Source organism: Neoarius graeffei, chromosome 5 (genome assembly GCF_027579695.1).
Source record: "Neoarius graeffei isolate fNeoGra1 chromosome 5, fNeoGra1.pri, whole genome shotgun sequence".
Lineage (NCBI taxonomy): Eukaryota > Metazoa > Chordata > Actinopteri > Siluriformes > Ariidae > Neoarius > Neoarius graeffei.
Window position 1 is genome coordinate 99,799,549 of NC_083573.1, and position 21,409 is coordinate 99,820,957.

General features: G+C 43.5%; 1 protein-coding gene across 1 annotated transcript in view; it reads left to right on the top strand.

Moving 5' to 3' along the window:
* LOC132887192 (NACHT, LRR and PYD domains-containing protein 3-like) overlaps window positions 1-21,409 on the top strand; it is a 164,097-nt gene that overhangs the window by 84,172 nt on the left and 58,516 nt on the right. The window lies entirely within an intron of this gene.

Here is a 21,409-nt window from a genome sequence, read left to right on the forward strand (position 1 = left end):
TAACCCATCTGAAGTGGGTAGCCATGCTACAGCACCCAGGGAGCAGCTGGGGGTTAGATGCCTTGCTCAAGGGCACTTCATCCCAATACCACCCCATGTTAACCTAACTGCATGTCTTTGAACTGTGGGGGAAAACTGGAGCACCTGGAGGAAACCCACGCAGACATGGGGAGAACATGCAAACTCCATACAGGAAGGCTCCCGTCAGCCACTGGGCTTGAACACAGAACTTTCTTGCTGTAAAGTGACAGTGCTAACCACTACACCACCATGCCACCCATATACATTGAAAATAGTACAAAGACATTTCAAATGTGAAAAATGAGAAATTTTATTGCTTGTTCAAAAATATATGCTCATTTTGAATTTGATGTCAGCAACACATTTCAGAAAAGTTGCGACGGGCAACAAAAGAGTGAAAAAGTTGTGTAATGCAAAAAAAAAAAAATTGGTTAATTGGCAACAGGTCAGTAACATGACTGGGTATAAAAAGAGCATCCCAGACAGGCTGAGTCTCTCAGAAGTAAAGATGGGGAGGGGTTTACTGCTCTGTGAAAGACTGAATGGGCAAACAGTGGAACAATTTAAGAATAATGTTCCTCAATGTAAAATTGCAAAGAATTTGGGGATCACATCATCTATGGTACATATGTAACCCCTTTACCACCGGCTTGTGTATTAAGAAACTCACCTTATGTGCAAAGATGAAGCCTTAACCCTCATTCAATATCTTATGGTAAAAGAGACATTTCAAATAGTGACACAACTGTCTAGGGTAATGTATGATTCTCACTTTCACTAATATCTGTGTAGAGGCTATGGGGAATACACTTTGACCTGTAAATGCTTGGGTAGGGCAGAATGTAGTATTTCAATGATAAAACACAACTCAATAATACAAACACAGAATATCAATTTTAGGAACTGTATTAAAGATATGCACAAGAAAACACCGTCACCTTTCATTATGGAAAAGAGAAAAAAAATAGAAACAAGGGTAGTGATAGTTTTTTCCCTCAAACTGTCTAATTTTGAGTGCACTCTTAGTTTAGTTCATTGGCATGCTTTAGTTGGAGCTCATGATGGAAACCTTTTATGAAAGTACCTCCCGTGTCAGTGAAGTCAGCAGGACCAGACCATAGGTGACGAATTGCCAGAGGTGTCAAAAGTATTACTATTTATTACTCAAGTAGAAGTATAGATACTATGGTTTAGAAATACTTTTCATGAAGTAAAAGTATCAACTGAAGCTTTTTACTCAAGTAAAAGTAAAAAGTATACTGATTTCTAAACTACTTGTTAGGACTAGGACTGTTTTGGCCTCTAGAGGCCGCTGTTATTTCCTTTTCGTGTCATGTTTATTTTGGCCTCTAGAGGCCGCCACTGTTCCTGTGTTTTGTGTTTGTGTTAATTGCCTGTTTAGTCCTGATTATCTTCACCTGTGTCCTTAATTAGTTTGTGTATTTATACCCCTGAGTTCAGTCCTCTTGTCACGGAGTCTTTGTGCTGTTATGTTTATCTCCAGTTTCCTCTGTACCATGTTCTTTATTTTGCATTTTGCTTTTCTTTTGGACCTAGTAGTTACTGTGTTTTTTGGATCTTCTGAGCTTTGGTGTTTTTGCCTTTTCTTTTCTGTTTTTTGGCTTTTGTTTTGTACTTTTGGATTTTTAATTTTTTTCCCTTATATCTTCTGAGCGTTTTTGTATTTTTACTTTTTGGATATTTTTGTACATATTGTAAATAAACCTTTTTGATACTTTTTCTACTTCCGCCTCACGCCTCTGCATTTGAGTCATCCCCCTGGTGGCCTAGTGGGGGTTTGCTGGATTATCACACCAACGAACCAGGTTCGAATCCCAGCAAAACCCTAACACTTCTTTAAAGTGTAAAAGTAATGAAAGAGGAAAAAATGCTATTAAGGACAAAGGCGCAGCCTAGAAGTCCACATACAGTACATTCTCCTGACCCATTAAAATGTGTTTCATGGAGCACAAGTAATAATGACTTGTTGTCTGTAAGTGTTGTAATGGTGTAAAACTTCATACCTCAGAAGTAAGTTATCAATAAATTTTTATTGAAAATGTATATATTAAAAAAAAAACATTGTAATGTCCAAAATATTGTATAACGCAATATTTTTGCAGTATGCTGGCAATCAGTTTGTGTCCAAAGTTGCATTGCATTCACTGTCTAAACGGCAGTAATAATACAGTATTTGAATGCTATGAATGAATGAATACTACACTAACACTACTGTAAAATTGCAGTTTTTTTCTTTTTCATATGGGATGTGCAGTAGAGGCAGCAGGTTCCAGATAAAATGCAAGAAAAACACTTTCTCATCCCTACTAGTTACTGGCTCACCGAGAGAAGTCAACAGAATGTTTGTGTTCCAGCAATGCAAGGCTGAACACCGGCGAGGAGAGAAAGGGCGGCCGCTGGAATGCCGACACACTACAAGCTAATATAACGTTTACTAAGCTAAGACCTGTCACTTTACTCACTAACACCCACCAAGATACCATAACTGTGTTTTGTAAACTTACCCTGACTCAGAAAAGAGAATGCCGCATATGGTTCGTTGGGGGGGGATTCCACTCCTGACAAACGAACGAGAGCCCGCAATTTACTAACGGCGTCGAAGTCAGAGCTCTGATTGCTGTGTGCTTGGAGCGTCCTGAGCAGTGTTGCCAGATACTGCTGACATTTTCCAGCCCAAAATATGTTCAAAACCTGCCAAAATTCACTTTAAACCCCACAACTGGGCGGGAAACCACCCAATCTGGCAACACTGGCCCTGAGTGGCAGTTTATTAGGTGGACAAAGTAATATAAGTAATATAAAGTAATATAAAGATTGGCGCAATTAAATGCAAGTAACGAGACTATTATAAACGTAACGAAGTAAAAGTAAATGCTTGAAAATGTAACGAGTAGAGATAAAAAGTAGGTTGAAAAATTATTACTCCAGTAAAGTAGAAAGTACCAAAATTTCTACTTAAGTAAAGTAACAAAGTATTTGTACTTCGTTACTTGACACCTCTGCGAATCGCAACAACGAAGCATCCTCCTGTCTGTGCAGGCGATGTCCACCCTCAACGAAGACCGTGCCGCTAGCCTAGATCCTGCTAGCTAGCAATGACTGACCTGCTTCGTATCCACCAAACGCAAAACCCTTAACTGCAGCGAAGAGTCCAACTCATGCACTCTCAACTCGTTGTCCGACACACACACAGTCCACTGCTACCCGCTCAGCGCCATTCCCACGTTGTTCCCTCTTCTCTCTTCCTTTTCTATCCACCTGGAAGTGTGTCAACTCGAAGGTCATGAACTCACGCCTAACGTAACAAGAATTACTCCTCAACTTTCCTTAAAGGGACCCATTTCAAACACAAATTAATTATACATTTTAACATCCCATCTAGGGCGGCACGGTGGTGTAGTGGTTAGCGCTGTCGCCTCACAGCAAGAAGGTCCAGGTTTGAGCCCCGTGGCCGGCGAGGGCCTTTCTGTGCAGAGTTTGCATGTTCTCCCCGTGTCCGCGTGGGTTTCCTCCGGGTGCTCCGGTTCCCCCCACAGTTCAAAGACATGCAGGTTAGGTTAACTGGTGACTCTAAATTGACCGTAGGTGTGAATGTGAGTGTGAATGGTTGTCTGTGTCTATGTGTCAGCCCTGTAATGACCTGGCGACTTGTCCAGGGTGTACCCCGCCTTTCGCCCATAGTCAGCTGGGATAGGCTCCAGCTTGCCTGCGACCCTGTAGAACAGGACAAAGCAGCTAGAGATAATGAGATGAGAACATCCCATCTACACCAAATAATTATACACTTACATCACCACAATTCAGCATTCCATCCTCAATGAGAAAAAATGAAATAAATACTGCTATTTATCAAATTATTACACACAATATCATTAAAAGATTCAGAGAATCTGGAGAAATCTCTGCATGCAAGAGACAAGGCTGAAACCTGATATTGGATGCCTGTGATCTTCAGGCCCTCGGGCAACACTGCATTAAAAAGCAGACATGTGTCTGTAGTGGAAATCATTATGGGCTCAGGAACACTTCAGAAAACCATCATCTGTGAAAACAGTTTATTACCGCATCTACAAATGCAAGTTAAAACCATATATAAACAAGTGTTCCCAGGCAAAACAAACCTCGCCTGGTAGCTCTTATGATGAATATGATGGAAGCTATTGCAAAAAAACAATTTTGACCTTTTTGGTGACCTTGAGCTTGATTTTGACCTTGTGTGTGAACATACTTGGCCAATTAACATGGTTCTGATTCTGATTCTTTGCTGCTGTCAGCCAATCAGAACACTGTACTGCTTACTGCTCTCAGCCAATCAGAACACACCGTACTGCTCTCAGCCAATCAGAACACACCGTACTGTTTTCACACCGTACTGTGCAATTGTTACACTCTAACATTCTTACAGAACAATGACAGTGGCTACCGCCTCTATATGAGGCAGGAGCCACAAAAACCTTGACCTTGACCAGATGACCCCCAAAATGTTGGAGGTTCTATTTGAGACCAATGCCCATCTATTCTGAAAGTTTCATGAAGATTGGTCCAGCTGTTTTCCCACAACATCATTAACAAAAAAAAAAAACCCAAACAAAAAAAACTGAAAACAATACCTCGCCCCCTGGTGGACTCCGTCCTAGGCGAGGTAACAATATCCAGAAACACCACCACCTTCCCTGGGCCAGAACTCTTTTACTGAGGCAAAGTGGAAAACTCCCAAGGTCTGATGAATCAAAAGTAGAAATTCATTTTAGAAATCATGGTCACCACATTCTCCAGGCTAAAGAGGAGAGGGACCATCCAGCTTGTGATCAGTGCACAGTTCAAAAGCCAGCATCTGTGACAGTATGAGGGTGCATTAGTGCACATGACATGGTTGACTTGTACAGTAGTGCTTGAAAGTTTGTGAATCCTTTAGAATTTTCTCTATTTCTGCATAAATACCGTATGACCTAAAACATCATAAGATTTTCACACAAGTCCTAAAAATATATATAAAGAGAACCCAGTTGAACAAATGAGACAAAAATATTATACTTGGTCATTTATTTATTGAGGAAAATGATCCAATATTACATATCTGTGAGTGGCAAAAGTATGTGAACCTCTAGGATTAGCAGTTAATTTGAAGGTGAAATTAGAGTCAGGTGTTTTCAATCAATGGGATGACAATCAGGTGTGAGTGGGCACCCTGTTTTATTGAAAGGACAGGGATCTATCAAAGTCTGATCTTCACAACACATGTTTGTGGAAGTGTATCATGGCACAAACAAAGGAGATTTCTGAGGACCTCAGAAAAAGCGTTATTGATGCTCATCAGGCTGGAAAAGGCTACAAAACCATCTCTAAATAGTTTGGACTCCACCAATCCACAGTCAGACAGATTGTGTACAAATGGAGGAAATTCAAGACCATTGTTACCCTCCCCAGGAGTGGTTGACCAACAAAGATCACTCCAAGAGCAAGGCATGTAATAGTCGGCGAGGTCACAAAGGACCCCAGGGTAACTTGTAAGCAACTGAAGGCCTCTCTCACATTGGCTAATGGTAATGTTCATGAGGCCACCATCAGGAGAGCACTGAACAACAATGGTGTGCATGGCAGGGTTGCAAGGAGAAGGCCACTGCTCTCCAAAAAGAACATTGCTGCTTGTCTGCAGTTTGATAAAGATCATGTGGACAAGCCAGAAGGCTATTGGAAAAATGTTTTGTGGACGGATGAGACTAAAATAGAAATTTTGGTTTAAATGAGAAGCATTATGTTTGGAGAAAAGAAAACACTGCATTCCAGCATAAGAACCTTATCCCATCTATGAAACATGGTGGTAGTATCATGGTTTGGGCCTGTTTTGCTGCATCTGGGCCAGGACGGCTTGCCATCATTGATGGAACAACGAATTCTGAATTATACCAGCGAGTTCTAAAGGAAAATGTCAGGACATCTGTCCATGAACTGAATCTCAAGAGAAGGTGGGTCATGCAGCAAGACAATGACGCTAAGCACACACGTTGTTTGACCAAAGAATGGTTAAAGAAGAATAAAGTTAATGTTTTGGAATGGACAAGTCAAAGTCCTGACCTTAATCCAATCGAAATGTTGTGGAAGGACCTGAAGCGAGCAGTTCATATGAGGAAACCCACCAACATCCCAGAGTTGAAGTGGTTCTGTCTGGAGGAATGGGCTAAAATTTCTCCAAGCTGGTGTACAGGACTGATAAGCAATTACCGGAAACATTTAATTGCAGTTATTGCTGCACAGGGGGGTCATGCCTGATACTGAAAGCAAAGGTTCACATACTTTTGCCACTCACAGATATGGAACACTGTATCATTTTCATCAATAAATAAATGACCAAGTATTATATTTTTGCCTCATTTGTTTAACTGGGTTATCTTTATCTACTTTCAGGACTTGTGTGAAAATCTGATGATGTTTTTGGTCATATTTCTCATCTCATTATCTCTAGCCGCCAACATTATCTCCTGTTCTACAGGGTCACAGGTAAGCTGAAACCTATCCCAGCTGACTACAGGTGAAAGGCAGGGTACACCCTGGACAAGTCACCAGGTCATCACAGGGCTGACACATAGACCCACACAATCATTCACACTCACACCTATGGTCAATTTAGAGTCACCAGTTAACCTAACCTGCATGTCTTTGGACTGTGAGGGAAACCAGAGCACCCAGAGGAAACCCATGTGGGCAACATGCAAACTCTGCACAGAAAGGCCCTCGCCAGCCACAGGGCTCGAACCCGGACCTTCTTGCTGTGAGGCAACAGCGCTAACCACTACACCACTGTGCTGCCCCTAGGTCATATTTATGCAGAAATATAAAAAATTCTCAAGGGTTCACAAACTTTCAAGCACCACAGTATATTTGGGAAGGCATCATTAATGCTGAATGATATATACACATTTCAGAGCAATATGCTGCCATCCAGACAAAATCTTTTTCAGGGAAGGCCTTCCTTCTTTCAGCATGACAATGCCAAACCACTTTCAGCACATATTAAAACTGCATGGCTCCGTAGTAAAAGAGTCCAGGTGCTAAATTGGCCTGCCTGCAGTCCAGACCTGTATCCTGTTTAAAATATTTGGCACATTATGTAGCACAAAATACAACAAAGGAGATTCCAAACTGTTCTGAAATTGTAAATCAGGCAAGAATGGGGCAACATCTCTCTTTCAACACTACAGCAGTTGGTCTTCTTAGTTCCCAAATGTTTACAGAGTATTGTTAAAAGTAGAGGTGATGCAACACAGTGGTAAACATGCCCCTGTCTTCTTAGTTCCCAAATGTTTACAGAGCATTGTTAAAAGTAGAGGTGATGCAACACAGTGGTAAACATGCCCCTGTCCCAACTTTTTTGAAATGTATTGCTTCCATCAAATTCAAAATAAGCATATATTTTCAAAAAACTATAAAATTTCTCAGTTTCAACATTTGATATGTTGTCTGTGGCAGTGGGGGCATGGTTGAGGGCCAGTTTATGAATGGAGAGCGAAGCCAGGGAAAGTGAGTGGCAAAGTGGAAGCACCTGTTGTTGATTACTGTGCTGTGTTTGTGTGAAGTGATGGGGAGCAGATAAAAAGGGGAGAGGAGCAGAGAGACCCCCCCCCCCCAGCTGAAATCACACCTGTAGGTTGTGGCAGTTTTACCATTTAAGTCCACTGAAAAGTGTGTTTCTGTTTGAGTTGTGGTTTTGAAATAAAACTGAAAGTTAACCTGAACCTGTCTGCCTGTTCTTTCAGTGTCCACCACTGTCAGGGAAGCATTACATTGGTGCCAAAACCCAGGATGCTGAAAGGGAACTGTTGCCATGGAGTCCTCCCTGTTTAAAGGGCTAGTCCGTGGCCTCGCTACCACGCAACAAAACCAGCACCAGGCTCTGGTCGCGATGCAGATTGAGTAGGAGCAGTGCTTTGAGCCCCTGCTGCAGGCCCAGCAAGAGGACTGCTAGGCACTCCTGTGCCTCATCACTCCAGCAGGTGCACCAGCCCCAGAGTCCGTGGGATTCCCCGACATCAGCCTTACAAAAATGGGACAGCTGGCCCTTCACCTATAGCCAGCAGCTTCAGGACACCTGCCAGCAGTGGTTGAAAGCAGAAGACCATGACATTGAAGGAGTCCTTGATACAATGGCACTGGAGCAGTTCATCGCTCAGCTGCCGACAGGGACAGCAGAATGGGTCCGGTGCCACTGCCCAGCATTGCTGGATCAAGCCATTGAGCTGGCAGAGGACCATCTGGCAGCAGTTCCAGCGGCAGGCAGACATGCTGCTGCTTCTTCTCTCTCTCTCTCTCTCTCTCTCTCATATCCTGATCACCTCCCCCCTTGTGTCTCCCCTTCCTCCCACCCCTTCCTGTACCATGGAAGCGGGGACTGATCCTCCCACCGTCAGCTCCCCAAGTTCATGGTTCCCCTTCCCCCTCTTCCCCTTATGTTTCTGTGTCTTCCCTGCAGGTGAGTGCTCCTTGCCCCAGCAATGCAGAGGTGAGGCCTGGACCAGTGTGCTGGCACTGTGAGGAGTCTGGGCATTTCCAGGACCACTGCCAGGCGATGGAGGTGGGGGTAGTTGGGCCAGAAACCACCCTTGCTCAAGCTGGAATGTACCACATACTGTTGAGTATTCAAGGGGGTACACATCAGGCTTTGGTGGATTCTGGTTGTAATCAATCATCCATACATCAAAGCTGGATTCAATGTGGGGCACTGGGAAATGCATGATTGGTGAAGGTTAAGTGTATGCATGGTGATAAATATCTGCTAATGCCCATCACTATTCACTTTCGGGGAGAAAAACATAGTGTGGAGGCAATGGTTGGCCTGAGCCTCACTCACCCACTGATCCTGGGAACAGATTGGCAGGGGTTTAAAACTTTAATGAAACAGATAGTAGTGGGCGGGTCATGCAGTAGCATGTCCTGAGGGAATCCCACCACAACGTTAGCTGGGAAGGTGATCCTGGGCTATCCATGTCAGCATCATGTCATGATAACATGGAGAGTGAGGAGAGCTCTCTTCCCTCTCTGGAGAATTCCTTAGGAGATTTCCCATTGGAGCAGGTGTGTGAAAAGTCTCTGAGACATGCTTTTGACCAAGCGAAAGTAATTGATGATCAAATCCTCCAGCCTAACATTGCGCTCTCCTTCCCTTACTCTAGTATTATTAAGGATAGGCTCTATTGAATGATGCAAGACACTCAAACTAAAGAAAAGATGACACAGTTGTTGGTCCCGAAGAGCTGTAGGGAACTTTTATTCCATGTGGCTCATCATAATCCTATAGCTGGGCATTTGGGGTAAGATAAAATGATGAATCGTCTCATGGCCTGATTCTATTGGCCATGGATTTGCACTGATGTCTGCAGGTGGTGTGTGACTTGTCGCGAATGCCACCTGGTGAATCCAGCAACCACACCAAAAGCACCATTGTGCCCATTACCATTGATTGAGATCCCCTTCAAAAGAATTGGTATGGATCTTGTTGGGCCATTAGATCAATCTGCACATGGCTATTGCTTTGTGTTAGTCATAGTAGATTATGTAATGCGATATCCAGAAGCAGTGCCTCTCTGCAATATTTCAGCACATAGTGTTGCAGAGGCACTCTTCCACGTTATCTCCCAAGTCAGGATTCCGAAAGAAATCCTGATTTGGGATTGACTGATCAAGGCACTACTTTTATGTCATGCACACTGCACAAATTGTAGATATTACCCCCTACTCTATTCTCTTTACACACACGACTGCACTCCTGCCTACCCTGGAAACACCATCATTAAATTTGCCGACGACACCACTGTGGTTGGGCTGATCTCAGGAGGTGATGAGGTGAACTACAGGAATGAGGTCCTGAGGTTGACAGAGCGGTGCTCTACAAACAAACAAACAATCTGTTACTGAACAGCTCAAAAACTAAAGAAATAATTGTTGACTTCAGGAAGAACAGGGCTGACCTCCCCCCCCCACACACACACACACATCAACGGCGACTGTGTAGAGAGGATCAACACTTTCAGGTATATCGGCACCCTTATCTCTGCAGACCTCTCCTGGTCTGCAAACACCACAGCAGTCATCAAGAAGGCCCAGCAGTGACTACACTTCCTGAGGGTGCACAGGAAGAACAACCTGGAGAGTAAGCTGCTGGAGACCTTCTACAGATCCTGCATTGAGAGCCTGCTGATGTACTGCATCTCTGTGTGGTATGCCAGCTGCACTGAAGCAGACAGGAAGAGGCTGCAGAGAGTGGTTAAGACAGTGCAGAAAATCATCGCCCACCCTCTCCCCACCTTGGACGACATCTACAACTCTCGCTGCCTCACCAGAGCAAGAAATATTGTTAAGGACAGTTCTCACCCAAGCCATCAGTTGTTTGACCTGCTGTCCTCTGGGAGGCGCTACAGGTGCATCAGGTCCAGGACTAACAGACTCAAGAACAGTTTTATCCCTAGAGCCATAACCCTACTGAATGCTAACATGCACTAAACCCACTCCCTGTTGACTGTTCCATATTATTTATTGTCTATCATTAGTATCTACCTCAATAGTGCAATAATAATCAATGTAATATGCACCTTTTTTCCCCCTCTCTTTGTAGATGTCTGTTGTATGTGTTGGGTACTGTTCTATGTTGTGGTCTAGTGTTTTGTCTGTGAAGATTCTTAGTCATCCAGGTCATGGTAAACTGTGGGTGGTAAAAGAGAGCAACTGGACTTGCTTGAAGATTCTTGAAGATGTTTCACCTCTCATCCGAAAGGCTTCTTCAGTTCTGTCTGACTGGTAGAGAGCATCAGGTATTTATCCTCTCATGGATGAAAAGCTCATCTAAGGTGTCATTGAGTCATCCTGTTGGTGTGGGTCACTGGGGGCTGGTTGTGAACGGCCTCGAGAGTCATTAGGATGATCAATGGATTGCCCGTTAGGGTGATCAATGGAATGCTGATTCTCTCTGTCCTCCTGTGAGTCACTGAAAACAGCTGGGTTTTGGTGTGCATTCAGTTGTCTGGGAAATGTGTCAAGGACTGCGTTGTAGGTGGCTGATAAATTATGTCTTAGACCCCCACCTCTGTTCAGTGATGGCCATTCCAGGTTGACAAAAATGGCTTCTTTAACTCCTCACTCATACCAACGATCCTCTCTGGCTAAAATGCGTAAGTTGCAATCCTGAAATGAGTGTCCTTTGTTGTTAAGATGAAGGTAGACAGCAGAGTCCTGGCCTGAGGAACTGGCTCTCCTGTGTTGAGCCATGCGCCTGTGAAGTGGTTGTTTTGTCTCCCCAATATATAAGTCCATCCATACCTCACTGCACTGAATGGCATACACTACGTTGTCTTGTTTGTGTCTGGGTATTCTGTCCTTAGGGTGGACCAGTTTCTGCTTCAGAGTGTTACTGGGTCTGAAATGTACCGGAATGTTGTGTTTGTAGAAGATCCTCCTGAGTTTCTCAGATAGACCAGAAGTGTAGGGAATGACAGTGTTCTTGCATTTGTTCCTGTTATCCTCCTTGTCCGTTCTGTTCCTTTTTCTGCTCTTGAGGAAAGACCAGTTGGGATACCTGCAGTTCCGAAGTGCTCTCTTGATGTGATTCTGCTCCTTCTCTTTTCCCTCTATCGTTGTAGGGATATTCTGAGCCCTGTGTTGCAAGGCCCTAATGACCCCCAATTTGTGTTACAGTGGGTGGTGAGAGTCAAAGAGTAGGTACTGGTCTGTGTGTGTGGGTTTCCGGTAGACCTCGATGCTCAGGCTTCTGTCTTGTCTAATGTGTACATCACAATCCAAGAAGGCTAGATTATTCCCACTGACGTCCTCCCGAGTGAAGTTGATGTTAATATCCACTGCATTGATGTGCTTCCACCTCATGGGTTTTGATTTTAACCCAGGTGTCATCCACATATCTGAACCAGTGGCTGGGAGCAACTCCTGAAAAAGTGGTCAAAGCTTTATGTTCCACTTCCTCCATGTAAAGATTGGCCACAATAGGGGATACTGGTGAGCCCATGGCGCATCCATGCTTCTGTCTGTAGAAACTTTCATTAAACTGGAAATAAGTGGTAGTCGGGCAGAGGTCAAGCAGGGTGCAAATCTGGTCTGTGGTGAGGTTCGTTCTATCCAATAAGGTGCTGTCTTGAAGGAGTCGTTTTCTAACAGATTCAACTGCTTCTGTGGTGGGAATGCAGGTGAACAGAGAAGTGACATCGTAGGAAACCATGGTTTCATCTGAGTCTAGTTTGAGGTCTGCAACTTTAGTAACAAAATCTTGGGAATTTTTGACGTGATGTGGCATATTCCCAATGAGAGGAGCCAGGATGGTGGCTAGGAGTTTGGCAATGTTGTAAGTAACAGAGTTTATACCTGTACTGCTGCTGATAGGTCGGAGTGGAGCTCCTTCCTTGTGAATCTTGGGGAGCCCGTATATGAAAGGAACGGCTTCCCCAGGGTACAATCTGTAGTACAGAGATCGGGTGATGGCTTGGTCCTTTTCTAGTTGTTGCAGGCAGCTAACAACTTTCTTTTTGTAACAACTTGTGGGGTCCCGCCTCAAGGTTTCATAGGTGGTAGTGTTGCTGAGGAGACTGGTCATCCTGGAGTGGTAGTCCGCTGTGTTTAGCAACACTGTGCATCTCCCTTTGTCAGCAGGAAGGATGGTGATGTTCCGGTCTCTTTGAAGCAATGTAAGAGCCCTCCTTTCTTGGATGGTGAGGTTGGAGGGGGTGCTTTCGCACTGGACAGAGCAGCTGATATCTTCAGTCTAAGTTGTTCTGCTTCTGTGTTGGTCAGATTGTTGTTTCTGATGGCTGACTCTGTGGCTGTGATGAGGTCTACCACTGGTATCCGCTCTGGTGAAACTGCAAAGTTAAGTCCCTTGGATAGAACATCTTTCTCTGGTTGGGTGAGTACCCTGTCGGATAAGTTCTTCACCCATATCTCTTCTATGTCCGGTTGTGCAGCCTGGTCAGATTTCTTCCTCCAAGTCAGCAGTTCTATCTTGCTGGAGGAGGTGGTTTTAGACAGCAAAGTTTGAAATTTGCATATCTGTCGTTCCTTGCCTTTGGTATGTTGTGAAATCTGTGCCTTCTCAGCGAACTCGGAAACTTGTTCCAAAACTTCACTGGGAAGAAGTACTGTCAACTCTTCAAACATCAGTTCAGTCTTGTTCTGGAGAGCATCGATGGTGAAATGTACTTGTCTCACTCTCTCGTTGAGAAGCTGCTTCTGGGCTTTCTGGAGGATTATTTCAGCTCTGTGTCCTTTGACTGTTGAAAACAGGCGTAGGCTAGTGGGGATAATGTTGGATTGTCAGCATCTCAGGTGCCGACAATCATTTCAGGATTGCAACGTACGCATTTTAGCCAGAGAGGATCGTTGGTATGAGCGAGGAGTTAAAGAAGCCATTTTTGTCAACCTGGAATGGCCATCACTGAACAGAGGTGGGGGTCTAAGACATAATTTATCAGCCACCTACAACGCAGTCCTTGACACACGTCCCAGACAACTGAATGCACACCAAAACCCAGCTGTTTTCAGTGACTCACAGGAGGACAGAGAGAATCAGCATTCCATTGATCATCCTAACGACTTTCGAGGCCATTCACAACCAGCCCCCAGTGACCCACACCAACAAGATGACTCAATGACACCTTAGATGAGCTTTTCATCCATGAGAGGATAAATACCTGATGCTCCCTACCAGTCAGACAGAACTGAAGAAGCCTTTCGGATGAGAGGTGAAACGTTTTCAAGAATCTTCAAGCAAGTCCAGTTGCTCTCTTTTACCACCCACGGTCTAGTGTCCCCCCCCCCCATTTATATATCATCTTGCACCTTAAGGTTAGCTTTTAATTTCGTTGCATTTATACAATGACAATACATTATCAGAATCAGAATCAGAATTGCTTTATTAATCCCCAGAGGGAAATTCAAATTTACAACCAAGCTCCTGAATCAAAGAAGAAGTAAACATATCTAAAAATAGAAGATAAAATAGTCTTTAAAAAAAGAATAAATTAAAATAAAATAAATTTAAATAAGTTCAATAACGACGGTATGGTGGTGTAGATAGATAAACTTTAGATAGATAAACTTTATTGTCCCCACTGGGGCAATTGGATTTGCAGCACAATCGCAATGGACACCAAACATAAGACACAGACAAACATATCAGACAGTTTAAAAAATAAACAAACAAACAAACAAAAAAAAACTCTAGTGCATCAAACCATTAGATTTGACCAAGACAGCTGAATGGCTGGGTTACTTACTTTACATCATTTAGTACTTTTATTGCTTGTGGGATGAAGGAAAATTTGGACCTATTTTTGGTCAGAAGGGGGGGACAGAAATGACGTCCAGATGGCAGGAGTTTAAAGGAGGAGGCCAGTGGGTGAGTGTGCTGGGATATTATGTTGTCCGCCTTTTTAATCAGTCTGTCCCTATAAATGCTCTCCATACTTGGCAGAGCAATCCCAAGTAGCTTACTGGCCGTAGTGACTGTCTTCCTGACCACCTTCTTTTGCGCCTCAGTGGCATTGCCAAACCAACAAATAATACAGTAAGTTAAAACACTTTCAATAAAAGCAGTATAAAACATTTCAAGCATTCGGTTATTGACATTAAAAACAAGCAGTTTATTTAAAAAGTGCATTCTTTGTTGTGTCTTAGTATGCAGAAGATCAGTCCATGAATCCCATTTCAACTTGTTGTCAAGTATAACCCCAAGGTATTTATAATATGTGACAGCCTGAATTGTTTCTCCATTAATAACCGTGGCAGAGGATGATGATTGTGACCTTCTAAAATCAACAGACATTTCTTTAGTCTTATTTGTGTTTAAAATAAGGTTTGACTTACTGCACCAGTCTAAAAAGAAATCTAAAACTGGGCCATGATCTCCTTCCCCATCCTCTAGAAGGCTTACTAAAGCTGTATCGTCCGCGTACTTAATAAAGTGCCTGTTAGGTAAAATGCTAGTGCAGGAGTTGGTGTATAAAATAAAAAACAAGGGTGATAAGACACATCCCTGTGGAGAACCTATGGATGTAATCATGATATCAGAGAGGAAAGAACCTACTCTGACTCGCTGAGCTCTGCAGGTGAGAAAGTCCATAATCCAGTGAATGAGACCAGCATTAAGACTGAATTCATTAGCCAGTATCTCTGCAAGAGTCCTTGGGAGCATGGTATTAAAAGCAGAGGAAAAATCCACAAATAAAATCTTAGCATGAGTCTTTGGTTTCTCAAGGTGCATGTGCAAAAGGTGCATTAGTGTTAAAATGGCATCCTCCACTCCCCTAGAGGCTTGATAGGCAAACTGCAGGGGGTCCATGAGATTGTGGGTTTGACAAATAATGTACCGCTTCACCAGTCACTCCAAGCATTTCATGACCAAAAATGTAAGTGCTATTGGACGAAAGTCGTTGGGTTCTGACGGTCTCTGTGTTTTTGGAACAGGTACAATTGTAGATGTTTTCCACAGGTTAGGGACTTTACAGAGATTGAGAGAAGAGTTAACGATGTCTGTAAACACAGGGGCCAACTGTTCTGCACAGTACTTTAGGACGTTGCCACAGATGTTGTCAGGGCCAGGACTTTTCCATGGATTGCTGTGTCTGAAAAGATGAAGGACATCAAATTGCCTGATATTCCAGACAGATGCAGTGGGGAGAGGGGGCAGTGAGATGCTGCCTGAGTCATAACTGCCGCTCTCAAAACGGCAGAAAAAGCTGTTTTGCTGATTGGCGCTCTCTATGCCCTCACCTCCAAAAAGGTCCAAGCAGGTCCTCCGATCCAGAGAGGATTTCCCCCTGCCCTTGTGTGGGACGTCAGTCATGGTCTTAATTCCCTGCCATGCTTCCCGAGAGTTGCCTGACGCTAGGGTAGCCTCAATCTTTTGCCTGTAATTGTATTTATCTAACTGTATTTGTCTTTTAATTTGTCTCTGTATGTCCCTTCTGGCTATATCATCATGAGTCCAATATACTTGTTTCTTTTTCATTATAAGGTGCTTTAGTTTGTTAGACACCCAAGATTTATCATTGGAAACAACTTTTTTGTTTTTTGAAGGTATAATTGTGTCTGTGCAGAAGGTTATATAGTCAGAGATTACTTCTACCTGTTCATTTATATCATCACATTCAAAAACATCCCAGATTGTGCAATCAAAACATCCTTGCAGAGTCATTATGCGGTCATTGTCCCATACTTTCACTGATCGTTTCTGAGGCTTCTCCCTCTCCAATAGTCTCTGATAGACAGGGCGGAGGTAAACAACATTATGATCAGATGCCCCTAGTGGTGGAAGCAGGGATGTGCAGTAGGCATTTTTGACAGTTCCATAACACAGGTCTAAGAATGCATTTTTTCTAGAGGGACAGTCCACATATTGGTAATATGTGCGTAAACACTTTTTCAGCGGACAGTTATTAAAATCTCCCATTATAAATTTGGGGGCATCAGGGGAGAGTAAGTCAAGTTTCTGGGAGAAATTAAAAATAATATCCAAAGCCCTGTCAAAGTTTGCTTTAGGATGGATATATGCAACTGTGTAAAAGATCTGGGGGAACTCTCTTGGGAGATATGGGGGCCGTAGGGAGACACAGAACAGTTCAATGTCAGGAGTGCATAGGCTCTCTCTCACCACCACAGTTCTACACCACTCATCCCAGATGAGTAGACAGACCCCGCCCCCATGACTCTTCCCGGTGATTGAAGGGTCCCGGTCAGTCCTGAACACAGAGAATCCAAGGGGTCCCACCTCGCTGTTAGTGATGTTACTGTCCAGCCACGTCTCTGTGATGGTCAGGACGCAGGAGCTCCGGTACTCGTGTAGGTAGCGGATGTTCGCTGTCAGCTCGTCAGTTTTTGCTTTTAGGGACTGAGCGTTGATGAGCAATGTGATAGGCAGAGGAAGTTTGTTTCTCAGTCTTCTGAGCTTTTGCCGAATGTCCCCCTTTGATCCCCGTTTACGTTTCGTTCGGATAGTCCATTTCTTTGGGTTTGTTCTGAGGTAGTTCGGTATAGAGTTGACAACGGCAGCATAGTCCGTAGACATATAATCGCGCATCAGTAGTAGGAATTCCCTGCTGTATTGTATTTCACCCGCCACGCCAGTAACATGGTCATGGTAGTGGCTATGGTTTAGGCAAGCGTTTAAAAACACTACAAGCAGGCCAATCGCGCACCAGTAAGCAAAGTCCATTTTGCGTTTACTGCAAGCTGCGTGCAGGATTAATCACATCCATCCACAGAGAAAGACACACGTATAAATAAATCAACAAACACACAGTGCCAAAACACGAGAGGCAGCAGGGCAGCCACAGTGCAGCGCTGTCGCCTCACAGCAAGAAGGTCCAGGTTCGAGCCCCATGGCCGGCGAAGGCCTTTCTGTGCGGAGTTTGCATGTTCTCCCTGTGTCCGCGTGGGTTTCCTCCGGGTGCTCCAGTTTCCCCCACAGTCCAAAGACATGCAGGTTAGGTTAACTGACTCTAAATTGACCGTAGGTGTGAGTGTGAATGGTTGTCTGTGTCTACAGTATGTATCAGCCCTGTGATGATCTGGCAACTTGTCCAGGGTGTACCCCGCCTTTCGCCCGTAGTCAGCTGGGATAGGCTCCAGCTTGCCTGTGACCCTGTAGAACAGGATAAAGTGGCTAGAGATAATGAGATGAGATGAAGTTCAATAACTTAAGGAAAATGAAGTGATTTTATATACAATGATTCCTATATACATATATTGCACCTGAGTTAAGGATACATGGTAAGAAGTGTACCACAGTTTTACAGTGGCATTGTACAGCTTGACAGCAACAGGTAGGAATAATGTCCTGTGTCTCTCAGTTGTGCAGCGTGGAAGAATCAGCCGTTTACTGAATGTGCTCCTGTGGCTGATCAGCTCCTCATGTAGAAGGTGGGAAGGACAGTCTAAGATTGTTTTTATTTTGGACAGTGTCCTCTTCTCCAACACCACTGTCAGAGAGTCCAGTTCCACGCCTACAACATGGCCGGCCTTCCTGATGATCTTATTGAGCCTGTTAGTGTCCTTCACCTTCAAGCTGCTGCCCCAGCAGACAACAGCATACAGGATGGCGCTGGCCACCACAGACTCATAGAACATCCGCAGCATCATTCGGCAGATGTTGAAGGACCTCAGCCGTGTCAGAAAATAGAGATGGCTCTGGCCCTTTTTGTATGCAGTGTCCATGTTTTTGTACCAGTCCAGGTTATTGTCCAAGTACACCCCCAGGTACTTATATTCCTCCACCATACTGACCCCTTGGATGTTAACAGGGTTCACTGGAGCCCTGATTCTCTTCAGATCAACCACCAGTTCTTTTGTCTTCGTCACACTGAGCTATAGGTGGTTCTTCCTGCTCCATGTGATAAAGTTGTCCACCACCATCCTGTACTCGCTCTCATCACCACCGGTAATACAGGGAGATTTCAACAAGACAATGCAGAACCACATTCTGCACACATTACAAAGGCAGGGCTGCCTGTTCTCTCTGTCACTAATAGAGAATGTGTGGTGAATTTGGAAATTAAAATATAAAACCACAACCCCATAATGTTGCACACATTAATACCTGTTTCCCTGCAGAGTCATCAGAAAATTTCTGGAGGTGGCAGGTCTCCATGGAGTAGATGAAATCAGTGTTGATTCATATCTGATTCTGATATTATTGGGAATTAAACTGATTCATACTAGTGTTTATCCTCTGCAAATGGATGGGCTGGTTGAATTTTAACCAAACACTTAAAAGTATGATTCATAAGTTCATTCACAGGGATGCTAAAAACTGGGACTGGTGGCTACACCCTCCGTTGTTTCCAGTGTGCAAGGTCCCACAAGCCTCCACTGGGTTTTCCCATTTGAATTGCTGTATGGGTGCAAGCCCCATGGTATCTTAGACATCATTAGAGAAAAATGGGAGGAGGGGCCTTCTCAAAGCAAAAAATGAAATTCAATATGTTCTTGACCTGACAGTAAAACTCTACACACTGAGTAACATAACTCAGGAGCAGTTTCCATGATTTGCAAAATCTTCACATTCCGCTTATTTGTTTTATACAGTGTCCCAACTTTTTTGAAATTGGGGTTTTACTTATACTGAACTTTTACAGCTCAGTTGTTGCCACTGTCCTCTGTTTGTTTCTTCTTCTTTTTTAAGTCTTGCCCCTCCACTCTGAACTGCATGAGGGAAAGATCATGAAAATGGTGTGTATTTTCAAGTCAAGTCAAGTCAACTTTATTGTCAAATATGCTATACATTTTCTAGCCATGATTTGATTGTTCTGGGAGAGAACCAGTGAATCAGTACCTCACAAGGCACAGGGAGCTCCAGCAGGATGATCACTTTCTTGGTCTCCAAGATCAGATTAATAACTGGTCTCAGTGAAATCTGGGTGATGTGATGTGGAATATTCAGCTGCCTTTCCAGGTCAACTGTCAACAGCTTCCATGTGTGGAGCTAGATATTTACTGTATGTACTTCATTTACTGTTATGATAACATGAAGCTAGTTCATGTTTTCCATGTAAAGAGCTATAAATAACTGCTGTGTAGCTGGGTAGGCAGTATGGCAGACTTTAATAATTATCTTCATTATATACAGTGTCTTGCAAAAGTATTTATCCCCCTTGGTGTTTCCCCTGTTTTGTTGAATTACAAGCTGGAATTAAAATTGATTTTTGAGGGGCTAGCACCATTTGATTTACATGACATGCATACCACTTTAAAGGTGCAATTGTTGTTTTTTTCATGACACAAACAATAATTAAGATAAAAAAAAAAAAACGAAATCTGGAGTGTACATACCGTAGGTATTCACCCCCAAAGTCAACATGTAGAACCACCTTTTGCTGCAATTACAGCTGCAAGTCTCTTGGGGTATGTCTCTATTAGCTTAGCACATCTAGCCACTGGGATTTTTTGCCCATTCCTCAAGGCAAAACTGCTCCAACTCCTTCAAGTTAGATGGGTTGCATTGGTGTACAGCAATCTTCAAGTTATACTACAGATTCTCAGTTGCATTGAGGTCTGGGATTTGACTAAGTCATTCCAAGACATTTAAATGTTTCCCTTTAAACCACTCCAGTGTAGCTTTAGCAGTGTGTTTAGGGTCATTGTCCTGCTGGAATGTGAACCTTCGTCCCAGTCTCAAACCTCTGGCTGACTCATACAGATTTTTGTCCAGAATTGCCCTGTATTTAGTGCCATCCATCTTTCCTTCAATCCTGACAAGCTTTCCTGTCCCTGCAGATGAAAAACATCCCTGCAGCATGATACTGTCACCACCAAGCTTCACTGTAGGAATGGTGTTCTCAGGGTGCTGGGAAGTGTTGGGTTTGTGCCACACACGGAGTTTCCCATGATGGACAAAAAGTTCAATTTTAGTCTCATCTGATCAGAGAATCTTCTTCCATGTGTTTGGGGAGCCTGCCACATGCTGTTGGGCAAACTCCAATCATGTTTTCTTATTCTTGTCTTTAGGCAACAGCTTTTTTCTGTCCACTCTTCCATAAAGCCCCACCCTGTGGAGTGTACGGCTTAAAGTGGTCCCTATGGACAGATACTCCCATCTCCGCTGTGGATCTTTACAGCTCCTTCAGTGTTATCTTTGGTGTCTGTATTGCATTTCTGATTAATGCCCTCCTTGCCTGGTCTGTGAGTTTTGGTGGGCAGGGTCTTCTCTTGTCAGGTTTGTAGTAGTGCCATATTCTTTCCATTTTGCTATTTTGGATTTAATGGTGCTCTGTGGGATATTCAAAGTTTGGGGCAGTTTTTTTTTTTTTTAATAATCCAACCCTGATCGATACTTCTCTACAACTTTGTCTCTGACCTGTTTGGAGTGCCTCTCAGTTTTCATATTGCTTGCTTAGTAGTGCTGCAGAGTCAGAGTCCTTCCAGAACAGGTTGATTTATAGACATCATGTGACAGATCATGTGACACTTTGATTGCACACAGGTGAAGCTTAATCAACTAATTATGTGACCTATGAAGTTAATTGGTTGGATCAGCTCTTATTTAGGGGTTTAATATGAAAGGGGGTGAATACCTATACACATTCCAGATTTCTGTTTTTTCATCTTCATTATTGTTTGTGTCACAAAAAAATGCACCATTAAAGTGGTAGGCATGTTGTGTAAATCAAAATTTGCTAACCCTCCAAAAATGACTTTAATTCCAACTTGTAATGTGACAAAACAGGCCAAGAACCCATGTTATCACACAGTATGTTGTAGAACAGGGGTATCAAACCTGATCCATAAAGGGCCGTGTGGCTGCAGGTTTTCATTCCAGCCATGCAGCAGCACCCTGATTTGGCTTATTCAATCAACTGACACACCCACCCTTTAATCAAGG